Below are 22820 nucleotides of genomic sequence, written 5' to 3'. Positions count from 1 at the left end.
TAAATTAGAGGGGTAAAAAGAAATTGGAAGCATATTTACTTCACTTACCATGTTTAGAATTCTTCAATTATTCCTGAAGATCTGCATTTCCAAATGGTATCACTCTTTTTCAGACTAAAGAACTTCTTTTAACATTTCTTGTAGTACAAATCTGATGGCAACATATTCTCCACTTTCATTTATTATTTATTCATTTATTTTAAAATGTACATATTTCACATTTTTTAAGGCTATTTTTACTGAATATAGGCTTCTAGGTTAACATTTTTTAAATTGTTTCTTTTTAGTATCTTAAAGGTGTCAATCCATTGTGTATGGCTTGCATTCCTTTTAATGAGTTTGTTGCCCACCCCTCACACCCCCTTCATACCCCACCCCCACCACACACACCCACAAACACATATGATGGACTTTTACTTTGGCTTCTGGTTCCTTCTAGAATTTTTCTCTTTACCTTTGAATTTCAGTAGTTTGAAATGCCTAGCTGCATTTTCTATGAATTTATTCCACTTGACATTCACTGAGCTTCTTGTGTTTATAGATTTATGCATTTTAAACATATAAGGAATAATTTCAATCATTATTTCTTTTCTTTCTTTCTTTCTTTTTTTTTTTTTTTTCTTCGTCTGCCTTATTCTGTCTTTCCTGTCCTTTTGGGACTCCAATAACATGTATATTTGACTGTCTGATATTGTCCCACAGGTCAACTAATGTTCTGTTTGGTGTATTTTTTGTCTTTCCTTTTCTCTCCATGTTTTATTTCAGATTAGTTCTTTTTATTTGTCTGCAAGGTCACCAATCATTTAATTATTTGTTGATTTTTTGGTAAAACATATTTTTTTATTGTTGTGTTTTTCAGATATATAATTTTTATTTGTTTTTTCTTATATTTTCTATTTCTCTGCCAAAACCACTCATTCATTCACCTGTTCTTCCCATCTTTTCTTATTTAACATAGATGTTTTAAATTATTTTGTTAATTCTTGTATCTGGGTCATTAGTGGTCTACTTCTGTTGATGTTTTTCCTTGGTTTTGAATCCTATTTTTGCCTCTTTGCAGGTTTTTTAATTTATTATTGCATCCTGGAAGTTATGTATAGAAGAAAAGTAAGAATTGAAGAATAATACTGATTTTCCTCCCAGGCACTTAAAGTTCTCTCCTCTGTTGGTCAAATTAGGGAGGTGATTACTCAAATTTCAGCAAGTGCTCATTTGGTTGGAACTGAGCTTTAGCTCACTTCTGGTCAGCCCAACACCCATCTTCCAAAGGAAGGGTATCTCATTGTTCTTATCAGGATTTGATTTGGAATCCCATGTAACCCCTTTAAGTCCCTCAATTTCAGGTATATGAAGAATGTGGGAGGTAGGGCAGATGGAATGATTTCTTTCTGCTTATCAGTCCACTTTTACTTCAGTTTTTTTCAGTTAATTTGGAGTAGGGTAGAGATGATTTCTGTGCTGAACAAATTATTGTTATACTTGATAGTCTTTCAGATGCCAGCATGTCCCACCTGTCTCCACCATTGCCAGTAGCTCAGATGGCTTTGTCTCCAGTTCTAGGTCTTGGGCAGCCTTCTGCTCTCCTTGCTTCTACACTGTCTAGAGCTCAGTGCTCTCTTATGAAGGGCTCCTCTCTTTAGAAATTTGTTTATCAAATCTTTCTTGTATCCATTATTCTTTGACAGTCCCATATACAGATATGATTTTTATATTATTCAGGTGTTTTTGATATTCTCATGGTTCTCATGTCTTCTGTGTCCTAATTGGAATCAGAAAGTGCCTAGAAAAATCTGAAACAGTTTTTGATACCGTGTTCAACTGTTACTTCTTAGAAGTCTTTGCTGAACTTCTCATTTGAAACTAATTTTTTTTTTTGGTTTGGTCCCTGTATATAATCTATAACATCGGTTGTAGTACTTTAGAGTACCTAGTTGTTTATAAGATTTAACCTTCTATAAGATTCTATAAGATCATAAAATATTTGAATCCAAGGGCCATATTTTATTCATTCATTTAACACCAATGCCAATCTATAGTGTAGATTCTGCTTCACAATAGACACATAATAAATGTTTGTTGAATATGCCATATTTTCTCTTGTCTCCATGACCTTGCACATGCAATCCCCACCCCGACTCCTAACCACCATTTATGAAATTCCTTCTTTCCTTTTTGTGAGAAACTCCAGTTTATACTTCAACATTCAACTCAGTCAATCTATTTTCAAAGTCAAACTTTCAGAGCACCACATTGTATGGTAATCTTAATTGTTTCTCCATCTTCAGCACCAGAGTGCAAACTATGAAAAATAGTGGAAGGGAAGGAGCTTAGTGTTTTTAAAGGAATATTGGCTTCAGTTTCATTGGGACTGGGGTTTAAATGGACTGGATTTGTGCTTAATAATTTTGAAACAATTAGCAAGTTTCCTAACCTTTCTGAGACTGCATATATATATAATGGCTGACACATATTGGTTTCTATAAATGGCAGTTAATATCACATTGTGGTACTAATAAAATATTTGTTATTACAAAGTGTAGACGGAAAAAAGGGCCACATACTAAACCTTACAAGCTCAACGGAGACAGCATGGCAGGCCCTACAAACTCAAAGACCAAAATTAACCACATAGCATAGTCTGAACATAAAAATTCCTAAAAACAGGTCATGACTGGTAATCATATCCTAGGCTTGTAGCTTTCTTGATAAAGACCAGTCTTTACCTTAAGTGAACCTGTCTGTTGTCCTTTTGCATCTAAGAAAACATACCCTTGGAATGTCAGAGTAATCTCCATTTTCTGGACCCCTCAGTTCACTCCCACTGCACACAACAGCACGAGACCACAGAACCAACCTTTCATTGTTATCTTGTTCCACAAATACCGTCTCTATGTGTTGTAAATGTTAATTATTAATTATCCTGTACCCACAAATGCAAAAGAAGTATGTGTCTCTCCATTGTATTTTTGATCCAATCCCAGAGATTCCTCTGCTTTGCTTTCTCCACCCCTTTCATCTACTACTAATGCATTTCATGTAACCATCCTTACGTCTCCTCCTTTGATTCTAGTGTATAAAATAAGCAGCAAAACTGCCATTTTCTGCAATATTTTCTTAGTCCTTTGAGAGTTTGCTTCCTGGCAACTGTCAGTTTGGCTCAAATAAACTCATTAAAATTGTCTACAGGTTTAGATTTTTCTTACATCAACAAAAGTATTAACAAAATACCTATTTATGAATGAGTGAGTTTATTAGTGAGTGAATGAATATACAACAGCTGGGTTTTTATTTGGATTATCTCTGTAAACTGTTTTTTCTTTTATGTGTGAATTGCTGATTCTTATCAATTTAACAATGAATCTTAATTAACTGTTTCTGTACAAGGTTTTCAATGAAGCCAAGTTGACCTGACAATTTAAAATCAATTATTTCTGGTGTCTCACATGTCCTCAAATTTTGCTAAAAGTTTACAAATATCATAGATTAAAAAATTAATTTTTTTTCATGCACTATTATAATTCTTTAGATGAGAAAAAAAAAAAAAAAAAGGTTTGTAGTAAATACTGGCATAGTATTCTGGTGTCTAGTGTGTTCCCAGGATTCGTGGTCTCACGTACCTGAAGAATGAGAACACGGGCTCGGAAGGAGAGGTAAGGCTTAAGCAGTACAGTTTTATTATAAAAGCATAAGAGAACAAGAGCAAAAGGAAAGCTCTCCTGAGAGGGAGTTCCGAAATGGAATGCCCCGGCAGGCTGGGCTGTGCTGAGAACTATAACTCTGAGTCAAAGCTAATTGGTCTTCTGTACTTGGGCAGTTAATCTTGGTGGGCTCAGCAAGCTGATTGGCTCCCTCCTCCTCCTACACCTGAGCTGATAGTTTGGGCGGGCTCTGCAACTTGCAAGGCTTTGTTAACTATTAAAGTTATTTCCTCTGGCTTTGTTACGGTCTCTGCCTTAATCCCCTCCACTGTGGCCTTGTCCCTGACTGCCTATGGCTTTTTTTCTATCTCAATACCAACCAGTAGTGATAATAGTTGCTCATTAAATCTTTATACAATCGACGTAGATATATTACACAATAAATTCACTAGGTATAGAAAATATTTTCTAACTAATACAACATACATATCACAATTTATGGCCAGTAATTTTAAAGTTTATAGAAATCCAGGCAATATTTTCTGAACAACTGGGGATTTCGTTTCCTATAGAAAAGCATATTATTGATTATGTGATCTGGTCCTTCAGAGAATCTTATTCCTTTTTATGGTTGTTGTAGACTGACAATAGTATATTTGACATTTCAAGACAAAATAAATTTGCATTTCACAGTTATAGTCAAGTCATCATTTTCTGCTGTGATAAAATATTGAAAAGAAAAAATAAAAAAGCAAGACATCCTGACACATCTGCACATTTCTGCAACAAACAAAATGAAGAATTTCAGAACCCACAAATTAATTTCCCATTGTAGAAATTCATTATCTGTCTACTTGCTTGACTGAACAGCTTTATGACTGAACAAGAATAAGCGCTCATTCATTTTTGTCCCCCTTCTTGAAGCTCATCATCGGTGAAACAAAGTGCAGGGTGAAATTGGCACACTACCTATTATGTGGATTTTTCTGTTGTACATCAGCATGCTACTAGCCCAAACTTTTCTTCCCACCCCCTCTGCTTGATTTTCCATGACTGTAATTTGCAGTTTGCTGAGCTTAATTAAACTCATTCTCATTTCACATGCAAATACAACCTTTCAGTTTTTTTTTGTTTTTTTTTCTTTTTTGCCAGTGAGTTTGAGTTTAGTATTTGGAAAAACAATACAAGATTTTTCCTCTCCCAAATGCTGCTGATTCAGCAAGGCATTTTTCCTTCTGAAAGGCAAAGCCACTTCAAGTAAAAGTTCTTCTAAAGATGATTTGTTTTTTTCTTAGCCTTATAAGTTTTGTCATCGTCTGCATTTCTCTCACCATAAAAGGCTGCCTCCTGCCTTTCCCTTTTATTTATTGTCTTCTGTACTAACAATAGTTTTCTGGAAGCAGCGAAATTTCTTACCCTCTGACTTCTTGCTGGTCAACACAACTCTCCACTTTGACATGTTACATTTGGGACTGAAATATTAATATATGAAAGTAAGTAGTGTTTCAAGGAAGATAAAATATGGAAATAACATATATCTGATCATTTTCTCATGACATGAAAAAGAAAATAATTTGTGTGTTTGTTTATATGTGTGTGCACATGCTGGAATGGGATAGGGAATAATTTATTTTCAAAAGACCATCATGGGTCATTCACACAGTGTGTATATGAGGTGACTTGTGTATCTTTGCTAGGGTGGTGTTCTTTCTTATTCAAAGCAAACAGCAATTCAATTGGTAGCTGAAAGAAAAACCGAAAAATGCACAGGAATTCAAACCACGGAAGATAAGTAAGATGTAGGTGAAGGAGTTTGTGAAAAGAAACCGGATTTCTATCACCAAGAATCTCTTTGCTTAACTACTATATCATTAATTCTGCGGACCAGTAGTTGACTTCTTCATGTTTATAAATGAGATGCTTAAGGATTTAATAATTAGGGAAGAAAAAAAAAAGGTAAGCAGTGTCATGCTTATCATATGAGACTAGGACAGAGTACCTTTCTGCTCTTTCCAATAACAACCAGATCTAATGTGGTGGTGATATTTTATTTAAGTCCTGTGAAAACCAGAGACAGATCATTTAAATCCCCTGAAGTAATTTTGCTGTATCTCAGCCTTCATCATCCTTTGTTCTTAGGAAGAAAATGGCAAGAAAAATTGCTAATGTAATTTCTTCCAATTAAAATGTTCATTGACAAAACCTTATAGGCTTTAGTGTATCATTATTACTATGTTTATTTTGAAAGGACTTTGTCATTTGCAGTTTCTCATTTATAAACCGTGAATATTTATAACATACCCAGGCATTCATGATTAGCTTCAACAAAACAAAGCAAAATAAAATGAGCTGCTGCTTCTTAAACATAGGTTAAATCTGGGCAGAAAAATATAACAAAACTCTCTGGATTTATGCACCCCAATTTTCCCCACTTATTTGATACTGTGTATGAGTCCATTTGAATATGTTAAAAACAAGAAAATAAGCCCAAAATGGAGTTGCTTATGCTAAGCCCATGTCACCCAACTGAGACTTAGAATTTCTGCTCTCTCAGAAATGAATCTTAAACCAGTCAATCAGGAATCATCTGATTAGCACTAGTGAGGTCATGTGCCTAATAGACCCCTGCCATCCCCTAAAGGAAAGGAACTTGGGAATAACCAACCTGCTTTTTTTGCCTAGCATAAATTCCTTGTTCCTGCTCCCATAAAAGTCTTTCATTTTGTACTCCTCCCTGTAGCTCCTTTCTATCTGCTAAACTGGATGCTGCCTGATTCAAATCAATTTTTGCTCAAATAAATTCTTAAAATTTTTAATATGTCTGTTTATCTTTTAACATATATTTGATATAAATATATATATATATATACATATGCATAAATACTATTTCTTTGCTATGCAAAAAATGTTTCAAATGTGACTGAATTAAGATTTTCATGAAATTTTTTAATAGCATATTTCGTTAAAATCTGGTTCATGGATTATGTGCATCAGAATTATCTAGATCAGGGCTTCTTAACCTGTGTGATGAAAGTTCTTTTTATCCTTATTTTGTGGAGGACTGATATTTTTGTTCCATGCTGTGTACAGTGAGACAAATCCATTAATCATGGGACTTGGATATTGCAGCAATGTCATACGGTTCAGAAAGTTTCTGGTCCCTTACTCTCATTATCTGTACTTCTTCCTTCCATGACTGGTAATAATCAGTTTGCAAACTCACACTGGTCGTCAAAGCACACTTTGAGTAGTACTGACTTAGCAAGTCTGGTGGCAGTCCTAAATAATCAGAATCTTGTGAGATGGGTCTTAGGGACTGGTATTTTTAACAAGTCCCCAGGCAATACTTATGCACCCAGAAGTTTAAAATCTATTGCCTTCAGATAATTTAAATATTGTAATTGCTCTCAATCATAAACCCATAAAACCCATATAACCTATTATCGGTTATAATGTTTTTTAGAGCAAAAGGATTTGTAACAGGGAATTTTCCCCACAGCCAAGCACGTGGTATTTCCCCCACAGTTGCTTTAACTGTCCCTCTAATAGTCATTGTCCAGGCCCTGCATTCATCTTTCATCCTCTGAAGATTTCTATTCTGTCTATCTGTTAGACACATTTGGTCTTTTTTTTTTTTTTTTTTCTCTCTTGGCTTTTAAAACATTGCTTCAGTTATTCTACTCTTCCTACTTCTGCATATCTTTCACTTATTTTTGTCCATTTCACTTCTGGCCGTTTTACTTGCTCTAAATTCAACCTTATATTTATCATATTTTGGTACATCCTTTCTCCCCCAGTGATTTTATCCATTGTGATGAGTTCACTCTATCCCATCTACATTAACAATTCCAGATTTTTCAAATTTAACCCAGTGTTCTCTCCACTACTCTGCTCTGCCTATCAGATTATCATCCTTAATGCTCTTCCTCTCATTTCTATCCCCGTCATTGCTAACAGTCTTTTGCTCTGTGGCTTGAAATTGGCCACACAAACTACATTCTGTCCAATTCTGTTACAAGCCATTTCAGGTTTTCTTCAATGTGAATGTTGTCCACTAGAGTTGTGCACCATAATAGTGTTGATTTTCTCAATCTCCCAGGCTTACAACCATGCAGACTAACCTCATTTCCATAATCATTCATTTATAAAGTTAATCTTTGGGCGGATCCACCTCTTCATGTATTTTTTTTTCAATAAATACTGTACACGTATTTTCTCCTCCTTATGATTTTCTTAATTTTTCTTTTCTCTAGCTTACCTTAGTGTAAGAATACAGTACATAATACATATAAATGCAAAATATGTGTTAATCGATTGTTTATACTAGCAGTTAAGCTTCTGGTCAATGGTAGGCTATTAGTTAAGTTTTAGGGAAGTCAAAAGTTATACATGGATTTTTGGCTCTGCAGGAGGTAGGTGCCCAGTGCCAGTGTGTTCAAGGGTCAGCTGCACATTTGACAACAGAACCCAGTTGGGAGCAGCTGACGTAGGTGCAGGGAAAAGCATCTTGCAGCTGTCAGCTGTCTTGTAGTGCAGCTGCAAGACAGCATAGAGAGCAAAGATGGATCTGGCCAAACAGGCACAGGATCAGCATGCTAGCTTAGATGTATTCAGAAACTGTATTTTTACACGGATTAGTCTGGGCTCTATTGCGGAGAACTTTTGCCAGGAGAATAAGAATTCTGAAATCATGCCATGGCTTGACTGATTGCTTTCTCTTCAAGTGATCCCTGAGTGAGATATGAAGGGGTACAGCAAAACAAAAAAAAGACCTTATTTTAACTGAGCTTTGGACTCAAGCCTGAAAATAGAACTCCAGTAAATGAGGGTGAACCATGCACAAGTTTCCTTATATTCCAAGGAAGCCAAAGCCTTAAACCAAAGTAGGCCACATGGCTTTCTCTCTTAATTTCATATTCTTGCTTTAGGTCTTCCAGATATAGATATAGATATAGACATAGATATAGATATAGATATAGATATACACATCTATCTATCTATATCTATCTATCTATCTATCTATCTATCTATCTATCTATCTATCTATCTATCTATACGAAATGGCAAAATAGGGCAGAATCAAAGAGAAAAATGTGAAAAAAAGGTAAATAAATTGTGCTCTGATATGGTAAAGCTTGCTTAAGCTGCCACCTGGGTGTCTCAAACCAGGACAATATATCTAGACTTAGCAGTCATGTGGGAAAGGAACGATGAGAAGGATGACAGGCCATGGTAAAGGAGCAGGCCCTAGAGCTCGCCTCAGTCCCACTGATACTGAGTGGAACAAAAGGGAGAACGTGGGACCACACAAAGCAAGGCGCTGATCTTATAGCCCTTACAAAACTCCTGAAAACATGACTCAGATATGCCTTCTACCCTGTAGAGTTGCAGAAGGAGGTACAGATCTTTCTCTGTGCCAGAGAAAGGGAGGGATAATGAGAAAGGAGTCATGGGCCTACTTTGAGGCAGCTCAAAGACAACATGCGACTTGAGGAGACCAACATGTAATTAACAGTTCCTATTCCTTTTTGCAGTGTCTGGCATGGGCCTGGTATGGGCTTTAAAAATGTCACACAGAAGTTAATTGATGCTGTCATACAAGTAAAGTAAAAATCTTCTCAATATTTATTTTTTTTGGAAGCACATTGATATGTCATGCTATCCAGACCAAAAATTAACATGGAGTTAGATACTTTTGTTTTTTAAATATAACTTTGTCAACATTACTTTTGAACATAGATATCCAGCACATAGCATCAGTGTGTCTCATTGCAAAACTGAACAATTATAGTGCCTGCTGCTGTTTTATACACACATCTTGCCTTCTCAACTCTTTATTGACCAAAATCCCAATAATAGAATATATTACCCTTTGAAAATGTGAGCTTAACCAAATTAAAGGGTATTGTCTGAGTGATACTTACATTGTATAGACATTTGGAAAAAAGTAGATTAGAAAGTTTCCCAATTATTTTCTGATCATAACATTCTTGCATTGATTATAGACTACAGATTCTCAGGTCTTCTGGGGATTTTGATTCAGTAGATCTGATGTGGGGCCAGGAAATTGGAGTTTTTAACAAGTACCCCAGTGAGGCGTATGATCAAGAAACATACCTATAATGTTTCTTTCAAATCTACTCTTCTACAATCCTATTGTAATCAACTGGACCCCAAGGAACATAATTTTAATGAGTGTGTCAGACTTAACATTGCACTGAGAACAGAGAGGGTGTTCAGTCTTGATTTATTTGACCATTGGAGAGCATTTTACAGATTCTTAGCCTTCAATTTGTATGCATAGTGTACGGCCAGTGGTGTTTTGGATAGTGACTTGGAAGTGCGAGTGTATCATTAGAAACAAGGTTATTGTGATTTTCAAAACACTTCACAGTTTATAAAGTATTTTTATTGTGTGCTTTCTTGAAAACCTCATCACAACCTCATAAAGTTGTTAAAGCACTATTACTGATATTATACAAACGTGAAATTCATGGATGTTAGACACCTGCTCCTTTTTTCACTCAGCTACTACATGTGGAATTCAGATTTAATTTCACATCTCAGGAGTCTTTACTCTATGATCTTTTCGTGACAGCTGCTCCTCTAACACTGGTAATCCTCTCTGTTCTTATAACACAGCCAGCGGGGGGGGGGGGGGGAATAAAATAAATAAATAAATATAAAAGAAAGAAAGAAAAAAAACAACAAAAAAAACACAACCTTATTCCTGCATAAAATACTCCAGTATCACAGGTAAAAACCAGCTAGTACCAAAATTGATAACTATCATACAGAAAATGTGAGATCAAAAGTGGAATAGTCAAGAACACTATCTCTACCTAGGGAAGAATTTTAGTAATTCCTAATGAGTGAAAGGAAATACCCACCTAGCTCAATCTATAAATCTGCATATCTCACTATTTTCCAACCACAGTCTTGACCTTAATTTTTCTGAACAGCATAAGTTACTGGTGCACTTTTGATAGTGTTGGGGAGTAAGTCCTACTGAGCACAGTAGAAAATTTTAGGCCTCCTTTCAGAGGATGAATGGTTTGAATTAGAGTGATCATTGAACCAGAGGCATGTTTTAATATGTCTCTATTTCCTTCTTTGGCTGAAGACTGTGAACTAACTGATGTCAAGGTCCCCATCTTCTTTGTCCTTCCCTGAGGTTGGTACTTCCACATATAATCCTTGGACATTGTGAGTGCTTGGTAAAATGTGCAGATTCTTGAAGTCTACTTCAAATTTACAAAATCACCATTTCTAGGGTTGGGTCCTTGATATTAATATCACTTAATTAGACATTTTGCCAGAGAGAGAGATGAACCTGGTTGTGCATGCAGGTACCAACACTTTTTCCCCCAAAATCAATACATGACTTGCATTGCTTTGATTCAACAAGCCATGACTGTTAAAAACAAAGATAAAAAAATTTTGGGATGGTATCTATGTTTCTGAAAAAGGAACAGTTCAGCAGGCTGATGAATAAGATCTAAGTTGTCCAGCTACAGGTACAAACATTTCTTCAGAAGCTAGTTCCCTAAGTATATGTCAAACTCTTGGCAGCTTTCTGTAGCACCTATGAGAAAGGATCAACATTAATTAAGACTTGCTTATTTCAGGAATGTAGCATTTTTTCTCACAGAAATGAAAATTAGATGCTTGCCTTTCTTCTCGATGGAAGAAAAAAAAGTAAGTTGGAGAGATGAAAGGACAGGACAACATTGTTACCAATTCAACTGGGATATTCTATTTAACTTATTCATCTTCATATTTTTGAAGAATAAGCAACATATTCTTTGACAGGATTATAAAATCCTAAACTGTGTTCATGTGCGTGTGGCTTGTATTTGATGCAATCAGGAAATAAAATAATGCCTGAGCCAACAATCTCCAAACAATTTATAGTGGGAATAAAATATTTTCAAGTCTCAAATATTAGTTTTGCTTAGCCATAAGCTATATAAAGCCTGGGGGGAAAGTTAGAGAGAAAGTTGAGAAACACTTTGAAATGTTAAGTTATAATACAACTCCACCCAATGGATTTCTGCTGAATTTCACTTGTGTTGAGAAACACTATATATAATAGAAGCCATCTAAATTTATATTTGATCACAAACATGTGAAAATTAAATGATTAATGATGTGGATTGAGAAACGGCTGGAAGAAAATGCATCCACGTATAAATATATAAACAGCTTTTAATATGTATGGAAAATTTAGAATATATTTTCTATTTAAAAATATTTTTCACATTTTTCCCTATCTGTAAGTCTACACAGACACACACACACACACACACACACACACACACACACACTCTTAGGCGCGAGATATGACAATTAAGTTCGTGACCTTGTTACACCGATGTTGCTAACCTTTTTGATATTAGAGGGATTACTCACTGTGAATTTGTACCCACTGAACAAACAGTTAACCAAGTTTACTATTTGGAAGTGCTCTAAACACTGCATGAAAAAGTTAGATGACCTGAACTTTTCACCAACAATTCATGGCTCTTGCATCACGACAATGCACCAGCTCACGTGGCACTGTCTGTGAGGTAGTTTATAGCCAGTAAACAAATAACTGTATTGGAGCACCCTCCCTACTTATTTGATATGGACCCCAATGACTTCTTTCTTTATCTGAAGATAAAGGAAATATTGAAAGGAAGACATGTTGATGATTTCAGGACATCAGGGGTAATATAATGACAGCTCTGATGGCCATTCCAGAAAGAGAATTCCAAATTGCTTTGAAGGGTGGGCTATGCCCTGGTGTTGGTGGATAGCTTCCCAAGGGGAGTACTTCAAAGGTGACCATAGTGATATTCAGCAATGAGGTATATAGCACTTTTCTAGGATGATTTTATGAACTTAAATGTCCAACTTGGTGTGTGTGTGTGTATAAACTTAGTGAAAAAGGTCAATAAAATTCATTTTTAAAGTGTTAAAAAACTTTTTACAAAATGCTGATGGGCTTTTTGGGGCCATCTACATGATACAAATGTTATGCTTCTTAGCTCTTGTATCATGTATTTAATTGGTTGTGACTTGTAATCCAATAGTTCAATAAAGACAGAAGTTAGATAATTGCATTTTACTTCCACCTTTTCCATTAACTTGGTTTTCTATTATCGGCAAAGAATTTAATATCTCTACTTCGGTTTCCTCTTCAGTGAAATGAGGACAACCACATTAGCTTTTTTATTTTTATTTATTTATTTTTTAACTTTAGCTTCAAGAATTAATTGAGGCGATGACTGGAAAGAATCACAAGTACATGAAGAAAATATTCATTAATGTTCTGCAAGATAATATCATTACTTTATTTCTTGGAGCAGTTTAGAAATACTAGTGTCCTAATATTTTTTGAAAACTAAACCCAAATAAGTAATGCTAAAAAATAAAGAAGATTGTGATAAAATCAATAAAAAATGACTAAAATAATTGGCAATAGAGATTTGTTTAGCTGAGCATAAGAAATAATTAAATATGCTTCATGAATGTTAAGGTAAGCCTTAAATTGCTAGAAAATATTAAAATATAGTGGCTTAAATCAGATAGGCGTTAACCTTTACTTTTACATAAAAGTCTACCTGGAGATAGGAATTCAGATTGATAAGGAGACTATATCACTCACATTCCATAGGTAAGAATTTAGTCATACAGTCATACCTAACTTTCAGAGAGGCTGGAAATAATATAATCCTTAAGTGGTTTACTGCTTTACCAGAGAACAGAGGTGAAACATTTTTTGTTTGTTTGTTTATTTTGTTTTGTTTTTGGCTAATTAGCATTCTGCTAGTTATATTTATACTTAGCTTGGTTTCTGAAAACAGTTTGTGAAATCATTGTATAGGAAAGATAACATATCCTACATTTGCTTCCTAGATAATTTCATCTCATCCCATTGCTTTAAATTCCATCTATATGTTGATGATTCCTAAATTTTTATTTTCAGTTTTGATTCCTGCTGGAAATATACCAGAATGGTATAGTGAACAATTTGCTCATCCATCTACTTGGTTGTCTAAAATCTTAAATTTAACATGTCAAATCATTCACTGGCACCAACATCCACCCAAAATCTAAAAAACATTTTTGATTTCTCCACTTCACATGAAGTCGATCCCTGACATTCCCATGTGTCTTTCTTCCATTTGTAATAGAAACCCTGAGTTTTATATGGGCACCTGGCACCTCAGCTACAGACTGTATTTCCAACTTTCCTTACAGTCAGGTGTAGTCACATGACTAAACGCTGTTTAATGGGATATAGACTGAAGTCACACATGTGATTTCCAGGTTATGCTCACAAAATAAGTGGTGGCAAATGGAACTGTCATATTTGCCCACAAATGCTTACAGCAAATTTATTCATAAGAAACCAAAACTAGACACAATCAAATGTCCACTAATAGGTAAATATGTAAACAAATTGTGGTATATCTATCCAATGCAATAGTTTTCAGCAACAAAAGAGAACAAGGTGCTGATCCACACATCAACACAGAAAAAATTCTGAACTATTATGCTGAGGGAAAGAAGCTTTACACAAAGGAGTGCATATTTATATTTACAATGAATTTTGAACCAGGAAAAATTATTCCATAGTAGCAGAAAGCAGATCAGTGGTTCCCTGGGGTATTGACAACAGAAGCAAGCAGGTACTTCTTTGAGATGATGTATATTTTCTATATCCTGACTTTAGTGGTGGTTACACAAGTATACACATTTTTCCAAAACTCACTGATTGTAATCTTAAAATATGTATAATTTATTGTATGTATGTTACATGTACCTCAATAAAGCTGGGTAAAAGAAAAGATGGCCTTATCACAGAAGAGACTGAGTGGTAACAATTAAAAATCAATTATGTTAAAAGGAAGCAATAGAAATAGAAATACAAATGGCCATTAGAAAATGTTCAAACTCGCTAAGAGGTAAATGGAAATTGAAGACATGATTTTCACATATTAATTATGTAAAAAGACAAACAGGAACAGAGGATTCTGGTTTCTAGTATGGCATGTAAAAATTTGGAAGTCACCATTCAGACCTAACAACAAGTAAAAAATTGAACAAACTGAAAAATCAACAACGCTTCTTAGATCTATGAGAGAAGTGAGGTCACAGGGCAAGGCATTGCCCCCTAATTGTATTGTAAATCCCTACAGGCAAATACAGAGAATCACATCTTAAAGGAACTGAGACCTGCTTGGGAACCAGTGCCAAAGTATGGAAGCCTGAACTGTAATTTAAGAATTGCTGGAGGTGCAGTGTGGACAACTCAGGGAATTAAAAACTCCAGGGGGACCCAGTCACCAAAGGAACTCCACGCTTTTGTGAGTTTTTCCTCCTGAAATTCTACCAGGTTTTCACAATAAATAATGAGGAGAAATCCCTTCATGCTTCCTGCAGGGGCAGAGGAAAAGAAAGATAAACCATTTTAAAATATGACAGAGCATTCTGTTCTTAAGGTCTACACTTTGGAGAAATTATTTACACAGAATCTAACCTCTGGATTTTTTGTTTGTTTGTTTTTTGGAGCCTGACTGATCTGGGGGAGGGGGAATACCCAACTCCAGCTGGCTTTAGCATTCTGTCCCACCTAAAGGGGTAATGAAACAACTGAAAAACATGAGAAGTACACAGTCCACATGCACAGATTCACTAAAGGACTGAGACCTAATCATAGGACTTGAATGTTTACCCTCCTCCCATACCTTCCACCACATTACTAAAGGCCCATTTATAGCAGTTCCTTTTACCCACACACCATGTCAGCTATTTAAAAACAAACAAACAAACAAAAAACAAACAAACAAACAGAAAAAAACAAGGCACTCTCAAAGTGAAAAAAAAAAAAAAAAGCATAGTTTGAAGAGACAGAATCAGCATCAGAACCAGACTCACATATGGCAGGGATCTTGGAATTATCTGCTTGAGAATTTAAAACTACTATGATATTTCGGGCTTTAATGAATAAAGTGAACATCATGCAAGAACAGATGGGTAATGTAAGCACAGAGATTACATTCTAAGAAGGAAGCCAAAAGCATGCTAGAAATAAAAAATGCTGTAACAGAAATGAAGAATACTTTTAATGGGCTTATTAGTAGACTGCATATCTCTGATAAAAGAAGCTCTGAGCATGAGGATATCTCAGTAGAAACCTGCAAAACTGGAAAACAAACAGCTAAAACATTGAAAAAAAATTTATAGAACAGAATATCCAAGTGCTGTGGGACAGATGTAGAAAGGGGAACATACATGTAATGGGAATACCAGAAGGAGAAGAAAGAGAGAAAGGAAAAGAAGAAATACTTGAAACAATGACTGAGAATTTCCCCTAAGTAATGTCATACACCAAAGTACAGATGTAGGAAGCTCAGAGAACACCAAGCAGCATAAATGCCTAAAAACTATAGGAATATCATTCTCAAATTATAGGAAATCAAAGATAAAAACAAACAAACAAACAAAAGAAGCTTAAAAGAAGCCAAAAAGAGAAACACCTTACATGGAGAAGAGCAAAGATAAGAATTATATTGATTTTTCTTTAGAAACGAAATCAGGTAGAAGAGAGTGGAATGAAATATTTAAATTGTTGAGAAAAAAAAATCCCACCAACCTAGAATTCTATAGTTTCAAAAGTTAACCTAGAATTATCCTTCAAGATGGAAGGCGAAATGAATTTTTCGGATAAACAAAAATTGAGGAATTTGTTTCTAGTAGACTTGCATTGAAAGAAATATTAAAAGAAGTTTTTTAGAGAGAAGGAAAGTTATATAGGTCAGAAAGAGATTTATGTAAAGAACAGAAGAGCACCAGAGAAGGAATAAGTGAAGGTGAAATAAATACTTTTATTTTTATTATTCTTAATTGATCTAACAGGTAACAGTTTGTTCTAAATAATATCAATAATGTATTCAATTTTGTAAGTATATATTATATATATATAAATATAAATAAATATATATGAATATGTGTATATATATAGATATATATATGCTTATATATAAATAAAATTAATGGCAACAATGATACAATGAAAGCAAGGGAGGAATTTGAATTATTTTGTTATTATAAGGTACTCACACTACCTGTAAAGCAGTATAGTGTTACTTGAAAGTAGACTTGGATTCGTTGTAAATGTATATTACAAACCCTAGGACACACTAAAAAACATTTTTAAAAAGCATAACTGATATGCCAAGAGAGGAGAAAAATGGAATTATATAAACTGTTCAATTCAAACCAAAAAAAAGGAGAAAAAGAGTGGAAGAAAAAATAAGAATGAAGAACAAGAGCAACAAATAGAAAAAAGTAAAAAATATAGAAATTATTCCAAATATATCAACAATCACGTTGAAGGTGAATTGTCTAAATGTACCAATTAAAAGACAGAGGGTGTTAGAATGTGTCAAAAACCAATACCCAACTACACATTGTCTAAAATAAACACACTTTAAATATAAAGACATATAAATTAAAAAATACATGTATGGACAAATATAAATAATACTAACACTAATCAAAAGAAAGCAGAATAGCTGTTTTAATTTCAGACAGAGCAGACCTCAGGGCAAGAAAAGTTATCAAGAATAAAGAGGTCCATTACAGAATGAGAAATGGGTCAACTCTCTAATAAGATGTAACAGTTTTTAATATTTATGTGCCTAACAACTGTGTCAAAATATGTGAGACCAAAATTAGAGACCTGCAAATAGAAATACGCAAATCCACTATTATAAATGGAGACTTCAACACCCTTCTCTCAGAAGTGTACAGATTCAACAGACAGAAAATCAGTAAGGACACAGTTAAAGTCATCAACACCATCAATCAACTGGATATAAAGAACATCTACAGACTACCCAACAACAGCAGAATACATATTCTTCTAAAGCTCACGTGGAATTTTCACTAGGATAGACTACATTCTAAGCCATAAAAACACACATTAACAAATGTAAAAGAGTAGAAATCATACAATGTCTGCTTTCAGACCACAATGAAAGTAAACTCGAAATTGGTAACAGAATGATAGCTGGAAAATCCTCAAATACATAGCGATTAAACAAAACTCCTCTAAATAGCACATGGTTCAAAGAAGAAATCTCAGGAGAAATTATATGTGTGTGTGTGTGTGTATATATATATATATATGGAGAGAGAGAGAGAGAGAGAGAGAGAGAGCTAAATGAAAAAGAAGACATAATTTATCAATGTTTGTGAGATGTAGTGAAAGCAGTGCTCAGAGGGAACTTTATAGTGTTTCATGTATGCATTAAAAAGAAAGAAAAATCTGAAATAAATCATGTAAGTTTCAACCTATAGAAAGAAAAATACTATCAAATTAAATCCAAAATAAGCAGAAGAAAATAAATAAGAATTAGAACAGACATCAATAAAATTTAAAACAGGAAATCAGCAGAGAAAAATCAAAGAAACCAATAGGTGGTACTTTGGAATAATAAACTAAACAAGACTCTACCCAGGCTACCTAAGAGAAAGGACACACATTACTAATACTAGGAAAAGGGAAGTCACTAGAGATCTATTGGACATGAAAAGAATAATCAAGGAATTGTATGAACAATTCCAGGCCCACAAATTTGATAACCAAGAAGATATGGACAATTCCTTGAAAGACACAATCTGCCAAAACACACATGAAGAAATAGACTATCTGAATAAGCCTATATCCATTAAATAAATTGAATCAATAATGAATAACCTTCCAAAAGAATGAGCACCGGGCACAGACGGATTCACTGGTGAATTCTACCAAAACTTTAAGGAAGAAATTATGCCAATCCTGTACAATCTCAATGGGAAGATAGTAGCAGAGGAAATGCTTCCTAATTAATTTTACGAGGCCACATTACCGTAATACAAAAACCAGACAAAGACATTACAAGAAAAGAAAACTATAGACCAACATCTCTCCTGAACATAGATGAAAAAATTCTATCTTCAGTCCTATACATATGTATTGGGGACCATCCTTCATTTCTTACCCTCTCATCTAATCAATTCCAAATCCACTTATGAATTTTTCAACATAAATATTAATCCTTTTACTTGTCTTTAATCTTGCTTCCTCTATCTTGGCCTAGGCCCCTCGGACCTACAAGACTATAGCAATACCCTCTTAATTAGTCTCCTCTTTGCCAGAGTTGTATGACTCCCACTTTTTTCCTTTCCATTTCCCCACTTCTAAGTCCCTTTCATGTTTCAGTAATGCTGGAAATGTTTAGATTTCTAGACTTACCATATTCTGACTCACTGTGGGGATGTTTGCATATGCATTATTTTTTCAACACAGAACACTTCCTAATTTCACCCCCCCACACCCCATCCCAAACCTGTCTGGAGCTCCTACTCAACTATCTGGTCCAAATTTAGATAGGGCATCATTTATGCTGGGAAGCCTTTCTTGAGCCTCAACTGTTGGCTTAGTGTCCTTCCTCTGTGCTCCTACAGTATTGTGTTCTCACACAGTTTTAGCAGTTATTATTCTGAATTATTTATTACCTGTATCTACAATCTAGACTTATTGTTTTGTCTGCAAGGACAGAATACAAATCTGTCTTGTTCATGGTTATATCCATTATCTATCAAAGTCCTTGGGACATAGTAGGTCCGCAATAAGTATGTGCACACCTTCCACACCTTCATGAAAGCTATCTACGTTAGACACATATGGCTTTCTGAACTAATGTGAAAATGGGTGCACAGATCACGTTAACTCACAGTGAGCATAAGTATGGGAAATCTAGTTTGTTCCATAATGGAGAGAGTTGTGACAGCTCCTTTTGAATGTTTTGGGGAGCAAAGGTAAGGCTGTTATAAAATGTTTCACAAAATCTGATGAAAAAAAATCTGCCCTTGGGGTTAAGAATAATAGGAGAACAAAGTTGATGAAAGAAAATTACTTAGACATTTCATGTCAAACAAACCTTGTAGCTCTTGTTTTGTGCCTCACAGTTTAAGTGCATGAGAGAAAAATGCAAATTTTCCAAATGAAGTACAACTAACAGTGCATAAATCTCAAGAAGACAGTAGGATACACTTATCCAAACTTGGCAAGGATCAGAAATGAATGACTTTTTCTCTGAAATGCCAGCTTTTTTCTTTTCAAGATTAGCTTTTCCCTAAATCTACATCTGTTGTAAATAATTGTGGACTATTGAAACTGACACAGGTAAACTTAAAGCAAAATAAAAAATAAAGCTGATTAAAAACTAAACAAGAGATTTTAGCTTTTGTTTTGAAGGAATGGCTTCAAAAGAATGCCAGCTCATTTTCCTGTCTTTGTATACGTAGGAATATTAATTTAAAATTATGAAAGACATATTAATGTTCTGCTGCTGTTTAAAAGAATCATCTGGGAATCGGCACTTTGGACTTGCCTTATAAAAAAAGTTACTTTACATTACGATTGTTCTGGCAGTCATCTTAGTTAGGATTCTTCGTTCTGCAAAATTGAAACCAAGCCACACTAGTTTAAGAAACAAAGACAAATTTATTTTGAGGATACAAGGATATATCATGGAACCCAAAGGCTAGTATGTAGCTAGTCCTCAAGAAAGGGAAAATTCCATGAAATTACCTCCCTCCCTCCTTTTTTTCTTCCTTTTATCCTTTCTTCCTTTTTTTTTTTCCTTCTTGTGGTCCAATGGTAGAATATTGCTAACTTCTCTTTCAATTTCAATCATACATTCTCACAAGAGAAAATCTGACTCGTCAGTTTGGACTTCTTGTAAACCATTACAAGGGTTAGCTGGGTTGTACAGGAAAACTTGGCTGCTGAGGCTCACAGATTATTTCCAGGCAAAGGGAAGGGGATGAAGGGCTGATTATTGGTGTCCTTTATAGTTTATCAATTTCTGGATGTAACCAAGAAATGTCACCCTCATATTAAATTTGGAGTGTGTAGTAAAAAAAAATAAAAATAAAACAGTATTATGTTAGAATAAAGTATCTTTCTAAAGGCCTCATCAGGTGAGTTCTATCTTCACCTACTCTGGACCTGTTTACATGAATTGAATATAGGTGAATCAATATTGACAACACACATTCCAGCTCTTTTTTTTAACCACTGTGCATAATGCATGCTTCTTGAAAGTAAGTGTATGAATGACAACAGAATAATTGAGGATCATATGAATACATTCATTCAGGTTGTCAAACTCATTTGTGAGGACCCTGCAATAAATACTGTTGGATAAAATAGTCCAAGTATGGCTTTCATACCAGTCTTTGTTAAGAATGCTGAATAAATGTCTCTATCAAAACCACCCCCTCCATACTTCTTTGAAGGCTACCAGGACATTTTTCAACTCTTCCTTTGGTTTTGTTACTGTCTTTCTTTAAAAAAAAAAAAAAAAAAAATTAAGTAGGTGCAAAAGTAGTTGCAGTTTTTCCAATAATTTTTAACCTTTTTAACCGCAATTACTATTGCACCAACCTAATAAATTTATTGGGGTGACAATGGTTAGTAAAATTGCATAGCTTTCAAGTGTACAATTCTGTAACACATCATCTATAAATCACATTGTATGTTCAGCCTCCAGAGTCAGTTGTCCTTCAATCACCACATATTTGACCCCTTTTACCCTCATCTACTATTCCCCCTGCCCTCTTACCCTCTGCTAACCATTAAACTATTGTCTATGTCCATGAGTTTTTGTTTCTTTCTTTGTTTGTCTTGTTCCTTTGTTGCTTTCAGTTTTATATCCCACATATAGTGAAGTCCATATGTTTCTCAACTTTTTATGTAGGACTTATTTCGCTTAGCATAATAATCTCAAGATCCATCCATGTTGTTGCAAATGGCAGTGTTTCATCTTTTCTTATGGCTAAGTAGAATGCCATTATGTATATATACCACATCTTCTATATCCAATCATCTATCAAAGGACACATTGGTTGTTTCCATGTCTTGGCCACCGTAAATAAAGCTGCAATGAACATCGGAGCACATATATCTTTATGGATAAATGTTTTCAGATTTTTTGGGTAGATACCCAGGAGAGGGATTGCTGGGTCATATGGTAATTCTATTCTTAATTTTTTGAGGAATCTCCACAATGCCTTCCACAACGGCTGCACCAGTCTGCATTCCCACCAACAGTGTATGAGGGTTCCTTTTTCTCCACAGCCTCTCCAACACTTGTTACTATTTGTCTTGTTGATGATAGCCATTCTAACCAGTGTGAAGTAATATCTCATAGTGGTTTTTATTTGCATTTCTCTGATGATTACTGATGTTGAGCATCTTTTCATATGTCTATTGGACATCTGAATGACCTCTTTGGAGAAATGTCTCCTCAGGTCCTCTGCCCATTTTTTAATTAGATTGTCTTTTTGTTGTTGAGTTGTATGAGTTCTTATATATTTTGGCTATTAGCCCCTTATAGGAGGCATTGTTTGCCAATATCTTCTCCCATTCGGTTGGTTGCCTCTTTGTTTTGTCGATGGTTTCTTGTGCTGTGCAGAAGCTTTTTAGTTTGATATAGTCCCATTCATTTATTTTAGCTTTTACTTCCCTTGACTTTGAGGTCAAATTCATAAAATCTTCTTTGAATCCAAAGTCCATAAGTTTAGTATCTATGTTTTGTTCTGTGCAGTTTATTGTTTTAGGTATTATGGTTAGGTCTTTGATCCATTTTGAATTAATTTTGGTACATGGTGACAGATAGCAGTCTATCATCATTCTTTTACATATGTCTTTCCAATTCTCCCAGCACCATTTATTGAAGAGACTTTCTTTTCTCCATGGTATGTTTTTGGCTCCTTTGTCGAAAATTATCTTTCCATATTTATGTGGGTTTATTACGGGATTTTCAATTCTATTTCATTGATCTGTGTGTCTGTTTCTTTTGGTCAATACCATGCTGTTTTGGTTATTGTTGCTCTGTAGTACAAGCTGAAGTCAGGGCGTGATACCTCCAGCATTATTCTTTTTTCTTAGGATGGCTTTGGCTATTTGGGGTCTTTTGTGGTTCCATAGAAATCTGATGATTTTGTGTTCTATTTCTTTAAAAAATGCCATTGGGATTTTGATGGAGATTGCATTAAATCTGTACATTGCTTTGGGTAATATGATCTTTTTAACTGTGTTGATTTTTCCAACCCATGAACATGGAATATTTTCCA

At 34.8% G+C, this 22820-nt stretch overlaps 1 protein-coding gene across 1 annotated transcript in view; it reads left to right on the top strand.

The window, feature by feature from the left end:
* Positions 1–12225: 12225 nt before the first annotated feature.
* ZBBX (zinc finger B-box domain containing) overlaps positions 12226–22820 on the top strand; it is a 117587-nt gene continuing 106992 nt past the window's right edge. The window contains exons 1-2 of the mRNA XM_074330499.1: positions 12226–12490; positions 14828–14995. The gene's annotated coding sequence lies outside the window, so the exon portion shown is untranslated. The remainder of the gene's footprint in view (positions 12491–14827; positions 14996–22820) is intronic.

The sequence above is a fragment of the Rhinolophus sinicus genome, linkage group LG01 (genome assembly GCF_036562045.2).
Source record: "Rhinolophus sinicus isolate RSC01 linkage group LG01, ASM3656204v1, whole genome shotgun sequence".
NCBI lineage: Eukaryota > Metazoa > Chordata > Mammalia > Chiroptera > Rhinolophidae > Rhinolophus > Rhinolophus sinicus.
Note: the sequence above shows the minus strand (reverse complement) of the source record. Positions and strands in the feature narration are given on the sequence as shown.